The sequence below is a fragment of the Apium graveolens genome, chromosome 6, assembly GCF_009905375.1.
Source record: "Apium graveolens cultivar Ventura chromosome 6, ASM990537v1, whole genome shotgun sequence".
In the NCBI taxonomy this organism is placed as follows: Eukaryota; Viridiplantae; Streptophyta; class Magnoliopsida; order Apiales; family Apiaceae; genus Apium; species Apium graveolens.
This window is the reverse complement of record NC_133652.1, coordinates 126,948,820-126,961,968: the sequence shown is the minus strand read 5'-3', so window position 1 is coordinate 126,961,968 and position 13,149 is coordinate 126,948,820.

Here is a 13,149-nt window from a genome sequence, read left to right as displayed (position 1 = left end):
TCCCCAACCATCTACTGCGAAGTTGTCAAGGAAATTTGGACTACAGCAGTGTTCAACTCTAAGGGCAAAACTATTACCTTCATTCTCAAAGGTAATGAACACTGTATTAATTGTGATGCTATTGAAAAATGCTTTAAATTGCCTGAAAATACCACACTTGCTCCACACATAGACACTGATGTGACTAACATGCTAGTTTCTATGGGCTATGCTCTTGATGCCACTAAGTTAGGTGATGCTAGGAGATTGGGTATTAGAAAATAATGGAGTTTTCTGTGTGATTCATTTATTAAAGTGTTTTCTGAAAAAAAATAGCAATTTTGATGATGTATCTTACTCATTTGTTCACATGCTTTATATGCTTCTTAGTGATTAGTACTTCAATTTCAGCACTTCTGTTATGTATGAGATAAGGAGTAAATTAGGGGATATTAAAAAGAGGTCTAAGAATATTTATTATGCTAGATTTTTCATGATGCTAGCTAATTTGGTTTCTGAGAATCTCTCAATTGAGAACCCAACAAAAAAGTTAGCTTGTTGGGTCCAAGAGAGGAGAATTATTGCTGATTTAAATAGGGCAAATCATCACAAGGATGTCACTCTTGTGTACATGTCAATCATGGAACTGCCTCAGGTAAGTGAGGTAAACATTTTTGTCTTTACTACTTCCCAACCTATTACTTCTTTGTAATCAACCGTGGAAATGACATCTATGACAGTGACCAAATAGATGCCTACCCAAACCTCAAAACCAAAAATCTCCAACTCCAAATCAAGGAAAGCCCCCTCTAGTTTCTCCCAAAAGAAACTAGTTGTAACATCCATATCAAGCCAAGAGGGGAGTGTGAAGGGTAGTGAGGCTGGTGAGGGACAGGGTGAACATAAAAGAAGCCCTAAGAATAAGGATGGAGAGGTGAGTGCATCCCAGCCTACCCACACTGCAGTTTCCCAACAAACTGCAGTGTTTAATAAGGATATTAGCTCATTGCTAGTTGCATCCTCCCAAAAGGATGTGCCTATTGAACAAAGCTCACAACCAAGAGCACATGCCAAGAGGGTTAGGGACACAAGATCACCCCAAACTTATATTAGAAAGAACAAATCAAAAATCCTTGGGGATATACAAGGTGCACACAATATGCCTACTACAGTCAAATACTCAGTTCATGCACCTTCTCAAAGTCAGGTTAATGTGGCTCAATAAATGTGGAGTCACAGCCAAAATCTTTAATTATAAAAGCACCTAACACACCAAACTCACTCACAAATTCTCTGGGTGTTGATATGATTCGTACATCAATTCTTGATTCTCCATCTCTAACTCTCATGGAGAAGCCAAAATCTACAGCAAATGAGCATCATCTTTTAAATGATTTGTTGGCTCACTTGCCATTTCTTTCTGATTCTACTGAGAATACTGTGCAAAATCTCAAATCAATCACCACAGATTCTACAGTAGTTTCTAATCCAAACTCTGTTGTTTCTACTATCTCGACGGATATTGTTCATCCATCGACCAATGATTGTATGTCGACAGATGTGCTTAACAGCAGTCATCCGTTGATACTTCCAACTACTACTTCAATGGATGTTCCTCATCCGTTGAGTATCACTGCGCAACTTCAAATTTCAATTACTGTTACAAGTGCAGATGATTTAATGGTTGTATAGTCACTCTTAGGATTAAGGGAAGGGAGTGAACAGAGTGTAAGGCTGAGTTGCTCTCAGGCAAAAGGAGAGGAAAATAGTGAAAATCTGCAAGCTATTTCTTCCAGCTTGGCAAAAGTGAGTGAGTGGAGTCCCACCTTAGTAGGTAAAGTGAGGGTGTGAGGGCGGGAAGCTAAGGGGAACCCTTAATACAAAAACATAGAGATTATGAGAGAAAAGTAGGTACATGAGATACAAGGATGGAAACCATTGCTAGTGAGTCAATGAATGTCAGTGATGCAAAAAAGGAAAGACTGTTTCAACAAGAATATCAAGCTGTAATATATTCTATCTCTTTAGATACTGAGACATTTACTCATCATGTTCCGGATATCAAATTTTGGCTGGACAGGACAATGAGGAGGCTGAGAAGACATTGAACATGGTGCACACTGCTGCTTCAATGCAAAGGGCAGAGGATGTTATAACTGTTATGCCCTTCACATCTGGTAATGACTTTGAATTTGCTGAAGACTCATTTGGGCATGATGGTGAAGATGATGAGTATGAAAGCATGAGCATAGGGGGAGATGTAGAAACTCCATCATGGATGCTGCACAAGGAATGCTCTTACCCACATCTCCAATCCACACTATTCAAGCTTATCCATGATACTCAAACAGCAATTCAAGCATCCACTAGTGCTAGCACCAAAAGACTACTTTCAGCTTACCTGGAATCTCTCCAATTGCATAAAATTCAAGCTCTAAAACAAAGACAACATGTGGATGCCATCGAATAGGAAATTGGTGAAATTAAACAAGACTTTGTAGCAAGGTTAGATGCTAGGCTTCCAGGCACCACAATGACAGAAATAGCTCAAAAGCTCAGAAAGGAAGCTGATTTGAAAAAGAAGGTTGTGAAAGGAATATGTCCTAAGTCCAATCATGTATTAGGATTTAGGAATAACTTTTTATGTAATCTATTTTGATTTCATTGATATTAATAAAAGACTTGTTTTGTTTTTATTACGGGCTTTATCTATTTAAGTGTTTAAATAAGATATACCATAGTTTAGAGTAAAGCTTTTATGGATTATGATGAGATCATAATAGTGAGACCTAAAAGATGTTAACTCTAAACTTAAATAGTTCCTGGTCATAGGATTACAAACTGATAATTAATAATCCGCAAAGATCGGTACATACTATGCTTGCTTCATTATGAAGGATGTCTGTTCTCATAGACATTTGTGTGGTGACACTATAGCTAGTATGTAGGTGCTTATTATAGAATAAGTTCACTGAACATGACTCGCACAGCTGAACAACTGATGGAGTTCGCTCACGTGTCAGCAGTTGTTAACATAGTGATAGTTGTACAAGTATCCTTAGACTTGAGGTCATCATAGTCATCTTGTGTACACTGAACTATGCTTTGGTTTAGTTCTTAGTCTTCAGGGACAATTATTAGGGCTCTACTGGGTATAGGAATTTGTACACGAAGATAGTGTATGATCAATAAAGGATCTACCCCGTCCAGTGAAGGAAGCGAATGTTCAAGGCTGATCCACTTATGCTAGTTCAAGAATCTCTGGCCAGAGTGAATGAAATTAGAAAGGAGTTTCTAATTTGCATAGAACTACGCATAGTAAATGGTAAGCAAGTGATTAAATTAGATAGGCTTGACACGAGATCCATGCCTTGTATTTAATCAGGACATTGTAGGGTAGAAGGAGTTTATTGTACGGTAACTCTTCACTGAATAGGTTCTTGGTATTCTAAGCAATGAATTCATATTATCCGGATAGTCGCGATATGCTGAGAAGTATCCCTCACGATGTAGAATAAATATGATTAATTAATTAATCATATTTAATAAATTAGAGAATTTATATAAATAATGATAAAATAGTTTTATTATTATTTATTTCTACTACCGGCTTAATATTGAACCTACAGGGTCACACCATAAAAAGAGTATGATTTAATGGTGGAGAAAATAATTAATAATGGCTAATAATTATTTATTTATGAAATAAATAATTAATTGGAAAATTTAATAATTGATTAAATGAGATTTAATTGATTATAAATTAATTAAGAAAAGTTCTTAATATTATTAATTAAGGATTTAATTTTTGGAAATTAAATCAAGAGAGAGAATTATTTCTAAAATGTTTAGAAAAAGGATTAATAATTAAAAGGTGTTTTAATTATTAATGAGAATAATAAATGGGATAATAATAATAATATTTATGGAAAAATTTCAGCTGAAAATTTTGCCTATAAATATACTATTATAGACCCTATTTTTAGAAGAACCCCAAAAACCCAAAAAGTTTGGAAAACCCAATTCTCTCCACCTCCTTCCTCCTCCTTAACATCGTTTTCTTGGTGGATACCGGTGGAGTGCTTCACACTTGAGGAGCAACTGCTAAGGATCTCTGATCGTTGTCTCCGAATTAGTTTAAAGGTTAGATTCGATCCCTATGTTTTTACCACGATTTATATACTTTTATTTGGATTTTATATGTACGAAAGTGTTTTGCCATGCCTCCGCTGCGATTAAAATCCAACATTGGTATCAGAGCATAGGTTGTATGCATATAGATCTGTGGTAAAAATTTCAGAATTTTATGTGCTTGTATGAATTAATTATGATTTTTACAAGTTATATCATGGATTAATTTTGTCTGATGAGGAATCGTTTCTCAGAATTATTTTGAATATTGATCTGGGTTCTACAAGTGTTGTAGATCGTCTGGGTATTTTTTTCATAATTTTAGGATGTATAGATTTTTTATTATCAATTTTTGAAGATCTTGTAATTAAATTCGTAATTAAATAAATATATATATATTATTATTTCTTAGTATGTATATATATATATATGTACATCTGCATATGTTGTTGCTGTTGCACGGAAAGAAAAGAAGGCATACAAAGGTACAGGGTTTGTCAGACACGGCAGAAGCAGGCGGCGACAGTGCTGGCGCGTGCAGCGCACGCGGTGAAGAGGGTGTCGCGCATTCCGGGAATGCGTTACACCCTGTGGCGCATTCACGGAATGCGTTACACCTTTTAATTGGTTAAAAGGGTTGTAACGCATCACCGGAATGCGTTACAGGGCTTGTAACGCGTTCCTGTAATGCGTTACAGCCCGACTGTCCATATTAAAATTGATTTTCTGGGAGTTTCGTAACTCCGTTTTGGGCATGCAATATACCGTTGGATTCGTTTTTCCGAGACGGATCTAATGGAGTGATCAATTTTAGTTTATATAAAAATTTTGAACTGTTTATATTTCCGAAAGTGTTTTAAAGCTGTTTTTAACTGTTTTAATTGCTTTTAAATGCTTCATGTGATACATAGAGATGTATACTGCTTAGACTAATGTGCTAGATGATATAACATGCCTACCTTGATGTTTATTCATGTTGATATATGTGATATATGCTTAGTTTATCATGCGATGATAGATTTAGGTGAACTTAAATGAACATAAGGCGTTTGTTAGACAACCTAGTATAGTGAAAGTGTTTTATAACCTTAATAACAATATTATGAATACAATCATGAGATTCTTGTGTTTGTGAAACACGTAATTGAATATGAATTTTCGATATGAGAGAAAGGATGATTCTGTCAACAACAGATTTCGATCTGTAAGAAAGGGTTATTAAGTGACGCCTCTTGACAATGCTCCACCCGATCTGGGAATCATCTGATTATTGATTATTGATTTGAAATATTTAATTTAAAAGGAAGAATTTTTTTATAATATGATTATCATTGTAATGTAATATAATCCCTCTAAAATTAAATAATATCAAGTAGTAATTGGCCAATGATACAACGGGCTTGTGTCGGTCATAGCCTTCCAACATGATAGAAAGTAGTTCTTATTTTAAATCATTGTCGTTTCGTGCCACAGCCGAGGGCTTTGATTTCGAAATAAGAAATACTTGTCTATTACATAGAGATGTGTACATTGAATAAGAATCTAAAGGTCGTTACGTGCCATAGCCGTGGGCCTTTGGGGACTGATTCAATTGTACGGAATGTTGGGTTAGACTTGACTTAGAATATTGAGTTTGTCGTGCCACAGCCGTGACTCAATTATTCAAGAGGCTAAAGTTTGATTAGGGAATAACATAAGATGTAATTGACAAGAGTTGTCTGCCTATTGAACATTACATGGCGGTTCGTGCTACAGCCGGGGTTGTGTAATGGAATGTAGGATCCCTATTCCCACTAGCATTATGAATGCTTAATTTTTCACGTAGGGGGTTGAATAAATTAGATAAACTAGTGGGAGCCACTTATGAATAAAGACCCGATTCATATAGTGTTTTGAAATTAAATTGAATATTTGCTAAGTGTTGTTATGTGTTTATCATTTACAGATTTACAATATACATTATGTCTTCTGCACTATCACTCAGGAGCATACTAGATGCTCACAAATTGACTGGTCCTAATTATGCTGACTGGCTTCGAAACTTGAGAATTATTCTCAGGATTGAGAAGCTGGAATACGTGATTGACTCACCTAAGCCTACTGAACCTGCTAGTGATGCACATAATGATGAACATGTTGTGTATCGTAAATGGATAGATGATGCAAATGTTGCTCAATGCATCATGCTAGCTTCCATGAACATTGAGTTTCAGAAGCAACATGAGCATATGGATGCTCACACTATCCTCATGCATCTATAAGAGTTGTATGATGTGGCAGGGAGGACAGCTCGATATGAGATATCGAAGGAGCTGTTCGGTTGTAAGATGTCTGAGGGATCATCTGTGAATGACCATGTACTTAAGATGATCAATTTGATTGAACGTTTTGGACAACTTGGTTTTGCCATGGATGGGGAGCTGAGCCAAGACTTGGTCTTGCAATCGCTTCCGAGTTCGTTCTCGCAGTTTGTTGTGAACTTTCACATGAATAAGTTGGATGTCAGCCTGCTTGAACTCCACAACATGTTGAAGACTGCGGAATCAAATTTTCCCCCTAAGAAGAGTTCTGTTCTTCTAATTGGTGAAGGTTCCAATCCTAAGAAAAGGAAGAGGAACTCTTCCAAGAAGAAGAAAGAAGGTGAGAAAATGCCGGTTCCATCAAAAGCTGAAGACCCCAAGAGCAAAGTTGTTTGCTTTCACTGTAACAAGGTGGGGCACTGGAAGAGGAACTGCAAGGTTTACCTTGCAGAATTGAAGAAGAAGAAGAAGGGTAGTGAGACTACCACTTCTGATTCAGGTATGTTCATGATAGAAGTGAATATATCATTAAATCAAATTTCTACTTGGGTATTAGATACCGCCTGTGGTTCTCATATCTGCAATTTGTTGCAGGGATAAAGGAGAAGTAGGACTCTTGAGGAAGATGAGGTGATTCTACTGATGGGAAATGGAGTAAGAGTTGCTGCTGTAGATGTAGAATCATTTCATTTACATAGGCCTACGGGCAAGACTATTGTTTGAAATAATTGTTATTTTGTTCCCTCGATTGTGAGGAATATTATTCCCATGTTAGACTTGGATGGGTTTTCATTTATTATTGAGAATAATGAATGTTCTATTCTTAGAGATAATATTCTTTATGGACGTGGTGCTTTAAATAATGGTATGTATAAATGTGACATGATTTAATTCAGATTGAACAAACTAATAAAAGAAAAGGGATGATGAAAATCTCACTTCATAGTGGCACTGCAGTCTCCATTTAGTAGACATGGAGAGAGGACTGTAAATTTGCTAGGAATGGTACACACAGATGTATGTGGACCAATGTCTAAGCAAGCCATGGGTGGATTTTCATACTTCATTACTTTCATAGATGATAGATCTAGATTCAGATATGTGTTTGATGAAACACAAGTCTGAAGCCTTTGAAAAGTTTAAAGAATATAAGTATGAAGTGGAGAAACAAACCAAACATAGTATTATAATTCTTCGATTAGATCGAGGTGGTGAATACTTGAATGGAGTGTTTCTAGATTATCTCAAAGTAAATGGTATAGTCTCCCAGTGGACTCCTCCAGATTGGTATCTGAAAGGAGAAATCGAACTTTGTTAGACATAGTTCGGTCCATGATGAGCTATGCAAATCTTCCAGTATTCCTATGGGGTTATGCATTGGAAACCTCAGCATATTTACTGAATAAGGTGCCTTCCAAATCTGTTCCTCAAACTCCGTATGAGATATGGAAAGAAAGGAAACCGAGTCTTAAACACGTTAAGATTTGGGGATGTCCAGCTTATGTCAAGTAAGTTGACCCAGATAAGCTGGAATATCGATCCGTAAAATGTAGTTTTGTGGGATATTCTAAAGAGACTTTAGGGTATTACTTTTGCACCGATCATCGGGTGTTTGTCTCCAAATATGCTACCTTCTTGGAAAAGGAGTTTATTCTTGAAGGAAACAGTGGGAGCAAAATTGAACTTGATGAAGTTCAAGAAGCACAAACTACTAAAGATCAAGTGGAAACACCTGTTCTGACTGAACAACCTTTTGTGGAACAGCCCATTAGTAGGTCAGGGAGAGTGTCTCGCCAACCTGAGAGGTAACATGGCCTTGTTATTGAGAATGACAATGAGTTGTCGATCATTGATGATGACGACCGTGTGACCTATAATGAGGCTATGAGTAGTGTTGACTCAGAGAAATGGCAAAGTTCCATGAAATCCGGAATGGAATCTATGTATACGGTATACAAAAGATAGATTATAGCAGATGGCCAGGTGGAGACCTTTAAGGCCAGGCTTTTGGCAAACGGATTCAAACAAAGGCAATGGATTAACTTTGATGAAACTTTTTACCTATAGCCCTGTTAAAATCAGTTCGGATTTTGCTTGCGATTGCTGCTTACTACGACTATGAGATCTGGCATATAGCCAGATGGTTTTCTTTCCAAGGGAAATGAAAGCCTAGTGTGTAAGCTACTGCGAACCATATGTGGTTTAAAGCAAGCTTCTCGAAAGATGGAACATTCGTTTTGATGAGACAATCAAAGAGTTTGATTTTATCAAAAACGTAGATGAACCATGCGTCTACAAAAGGGTTAGTGGGAGCGCGGTAACATTTCTTGTATTGTATTGAATTAGAGTTGACACACATAACAACATAGCAGACCCACTCACAAAGCTACTTTATGAAAGTCACTTTGATCGTCATAAAGACAAGATGGGTATTAAATACCAGAGTGATTGGCTTTAGTACAAGTGGGAGATTGAAAGAAATATGTCCTAAGTCCAATCATGTATTAGGATTTAGGAATAACTTTTTTATGTAATCTGTTTTGATTTTATTGATATTAATAAAAGACTTGTTTTGTTTTTATTACGAGCTTTATCTATTTAAGTGTTTAAATAAGTTATACCATAGTTTAGAGTAAAGCTTTTATGGATTATGATGAGATCATAATAGTGAGACCTAAAAGATGTTAACTCTAAACTTAAATAGTTCCTCGTCATAGGATTACTAACTGGTAATTAATAATCCGTAAAGATCGGTACATACTATGCTTGCTTCATTATGAAGGATGTCTGTTCTCATAGACATTTGTGTGGTGACACTATAGCTAGTATGTAGGTGCTTATTATAGAATAAGTTCACTGAACATGACTCGCACAGCTGAACAACTGATGGAGTTCACTCACGTGTCAGCAGTTGTTCACATAGTGATAGTTGTACAAGTATCCTTAGACTTGAGGTCATCATAGTCATCTTGTGTACACTGAACTATGCTTTAGTTTAGTTCTTAGTCTCCAGGGATAATTATTAGGGCTCTACTGGGTATAGGAATTTTTACACGAAGATAGTATATGATCAATAAAGGATCTACCCCTTCCAGTGAAAGAAGCGAATGTTCAAGGCTGATCCACTTATGCTAGTTCAGGAATCTCTGGCCAGAGTGAATGAAATTAGAAAGGAGTTTCTAATTTGCATAGAACTACGCATAGTAAATGGTAAGCAAGTGATTAAATTAGATAGGCTTGACACGAGATTCATGCCTTGTATTTAATCGGGACATTGTAGGGTAGAAGGAGTTTATTGTACGGTAACTATTCACTGAATAGGTTCTTGGTATTCTAAGTAGTGAATTCATATTATCCGGATAATCGCGATATGCTGAGAAGTATCCCTCACGATGTAGAATAAATGTGATTAATTAATTAATCATATTTAATAAATTAGAGAATTTATATAAATAATGATAAAATAGTTTTATTATTATTTATTTCTACTACCGGCTTAATATTGAACCTACAGGGTCACACCATAAAAAGAGTATGATTTAATGGTGGAGGAAATAATTAATAATGGCTAATAATTATTTATTTATGAAATAAATAATTAATTGGCAAATTTAATAATTGATTAAATGAGATTTAATTGATTATAAATTAATTAAGAAAAGTTCTTAATATTATTAATTAAGGATTTAATTTTTGGAAATTAAATCAAGAGAGAGAATTATTTCTAAAGTTGTTAGGTCACACACACACACTGTAGAGGGGGTGAATACAGTGTATAGTACACTCAAATCGAACTTTAAGATCTTAAGTAACAGAAAACAAACTTTATTGAAACAATAAACACTGTTATAGTATGGAACTGTTACCTCTCAGTGATGAACAAATATCACGAGAGCTGCTAGGGTTACAAAGAATAATAACTTCGATAATGATAACACTTATAGTGTAAACCCTATGCCTGTGTTTATATACTACACAGTTACAAGATAATCGCTAATTGATATGGAATATAATTCTGCTTCCTAAAATATATCAATCAGATATCTTTTCTTCCAAGTATTCCATTCTTCACGAAATTCCTTCTTCATGCATATCTCTTCTTATGTTTATCTCGATCTTCTTTCCTTTAATCAGCTACTGTCCTTATCTGATTGTCCTTCAGCACTTAAGTTCTGATATCTATCTTCTGATGATTATCTCCTGATAATATAAGTACTGATATCCTTAAGTCCTGACTTCCAGTATAAGTACTGATCAACAGTTAAGTACTGATTTATCCTGTTCAATAAGATCTGAAAGCTAAACATAAAACATATTAGCCATGACATTATCAAATATATCTAACAAAAGTGTTTAGAAAAATGATTAATAATTAAAAGGTGTTTTAATTATTAATGAGAATAATAAATGGGATAATAATAATAATAATTATGGGAAAATTTCAGCTGAAAATTTTGCCTATAAATATACTATTATAGACCCTATTTTTAGAAGAACCCCAAAAACCCAAAAAGTTTGAAAAACCCAATTCTCTCCACCTCCTTCCTCCTCCTTAACATCGTTTTCTTGGTGGATACCGGTGGAGTGCTTCACACTTGAGGAGCAACTGCTAAGGATCTCTGATCGTTGTCTCCGAATTATTTTAAAGGTTAGATTCGATCCCTATGTTTTTACCACGATTTATATGCTTTTATTTGGATTTTATATGTGTGAAAGTGTTTTGCCATGCCTCCACTGTGATTAAAATCCAACAGGTTGAGGCCATGGATTCCAGACTGACAACTGTGGAAAAATCAGTGGCCAAGATACTTGCACATCAGGAAGCTCAAACTGGTCTACTACAACAGTTGGTGGCTGCATAAACCTCAACCTCTACTCAACTTGATGCTAACAAAAAGGGGAGAAAAAATATATCATTTCAATTAGCCAAGGGGAGTCAACAAGTGAGGGGGATAAAATGCTCAACATTTAAATTAGCAAAGTGATTGTGCCAGGAATTGCTTTCACTAAACCACCAACTCTTGATATCATTGATCTAATTAATCTAGCAGCAACTAAGTTGGAGTCAAATGACAAGTTGAAAAAGCTTGATGTAGCAGCACTAGAGCAAGAGCTAGATGTAAAATGGAAAAAGCTTGATGAAAATATCAAGAAGAAGTTTGGTCCAATTGGGAAGCAAGAGAAGGTCTTCTCTCACTTCTATAAATTAATTCAAATTCCAGCTAATGAAATGAGCCTAGGGAACATGAAAAGGGGCCAACCCTCATCAATCAAATCTCCAAAGGTTAGTGTGATTTTTCATCCAAAAAGAAATTATCCAAAGAACTCAGACAAAAATCCACTGGACCTATCCTATGAAACCCCTAGGCCAGATGAAAGGAAGCTGCTTGCAAGGTCTATTGCTTTATCAAAAGATCCTAGAGACACAGTGTCATAGAACATAATTGCAAAAATCTACATAAATGGTAAACTAATCTATGTGGTGGCTGGACATCTACAGTTTGCAGAAGCTAAGAAAGAAGAAAAGGCGAGGCTTAAACAACAACAAAAACAAGCTGCTTTAGAAGCCAAGAACCTAGCCAATAAGCCTGCAACCACAGAAGTTACATTGCCTACTGTGACATCTGAAAATATGGATGAATAAAGGAAAGAAAGAAGAACCAAAGAAAATAAAGAGGAAGTTTAGATACAAACTCCACTCAAAGAGGAAGCTCGACTTTGATGAAGATAAGTAAGACTACATGCCAACCCAATCTAAAACTTCAAGTCAATCAGCCATACCTACTGTGAAGGAGGCTGAATTCAAGGTTGATCCTAACATCACCTTTCATGGTGAACCTGTTGTTCCTAAGGATGAACCTATAGATTGGGATAACTTTCCTCTTCCTGATCTAAACATTCCAATCCTTATCAAACCAAGAAAGACAAAGAAAAGAGCAGTCAAAACATTCAAGCCTGATAAACTTCAATCCAAGTCTTTGACCAAACCCAAACCTACTGTCAACAAGGGAGATCAACTCTTCATATGTGACATCAAAGAATTTTTAGACATAAATCTCTATCTGGATGAGCTAGAAGAAGTTAGAGCTATTGATGCCTACAAGCACCTTCTAGAGAGACTAGTCTTCAGGTATAAGGGTGGTAAAGAGATATCATGGCCCCTTCACAGAATTCTCAATGAAGGCTATTCAACTTTGGTGATTGTCTTCTCCTCAATCAAGAAAAACTTTGGATTCAACATAGTTGCCAAGAAAATGGTACTAAACAAGATTGAGTAGATAAGAAATAGCTGAAGAGGACCAAATGCACTCCCAAGAGTATTGACAATCTCTTTTACTGGAGATAGGGTGCATTTGAGGCCATACTGGATCATAGATTTCAAAGATGAAAAACATATTAGAAGATTCTTCTAATTGGAAGATCAACTAAAGATTGCAAGCAATGAAACTCTCAAGGAGATGCAAGAAAAGCTGGATCAGACAAATGAGGGTGAATCAGAAATTTTCAGACAACTCCAATATCAGATTGAAGAGAATGATGTGAAGTTGGGAAAAAAATCAAGGCAGTCAAGGAAATGATCTAAATTTGCTCAGTCTAAAGGAGCACCTTGAAAATGATTTGTAAGACACTCTACAAATCTTTCTTTGTACGAATTTTCAATAAACTGCAGCACTTGTAAAATTTATCTACTTTATTTCATTCTGTATTCACAGAGTATTTTGTTATCATTAAGTTTCTC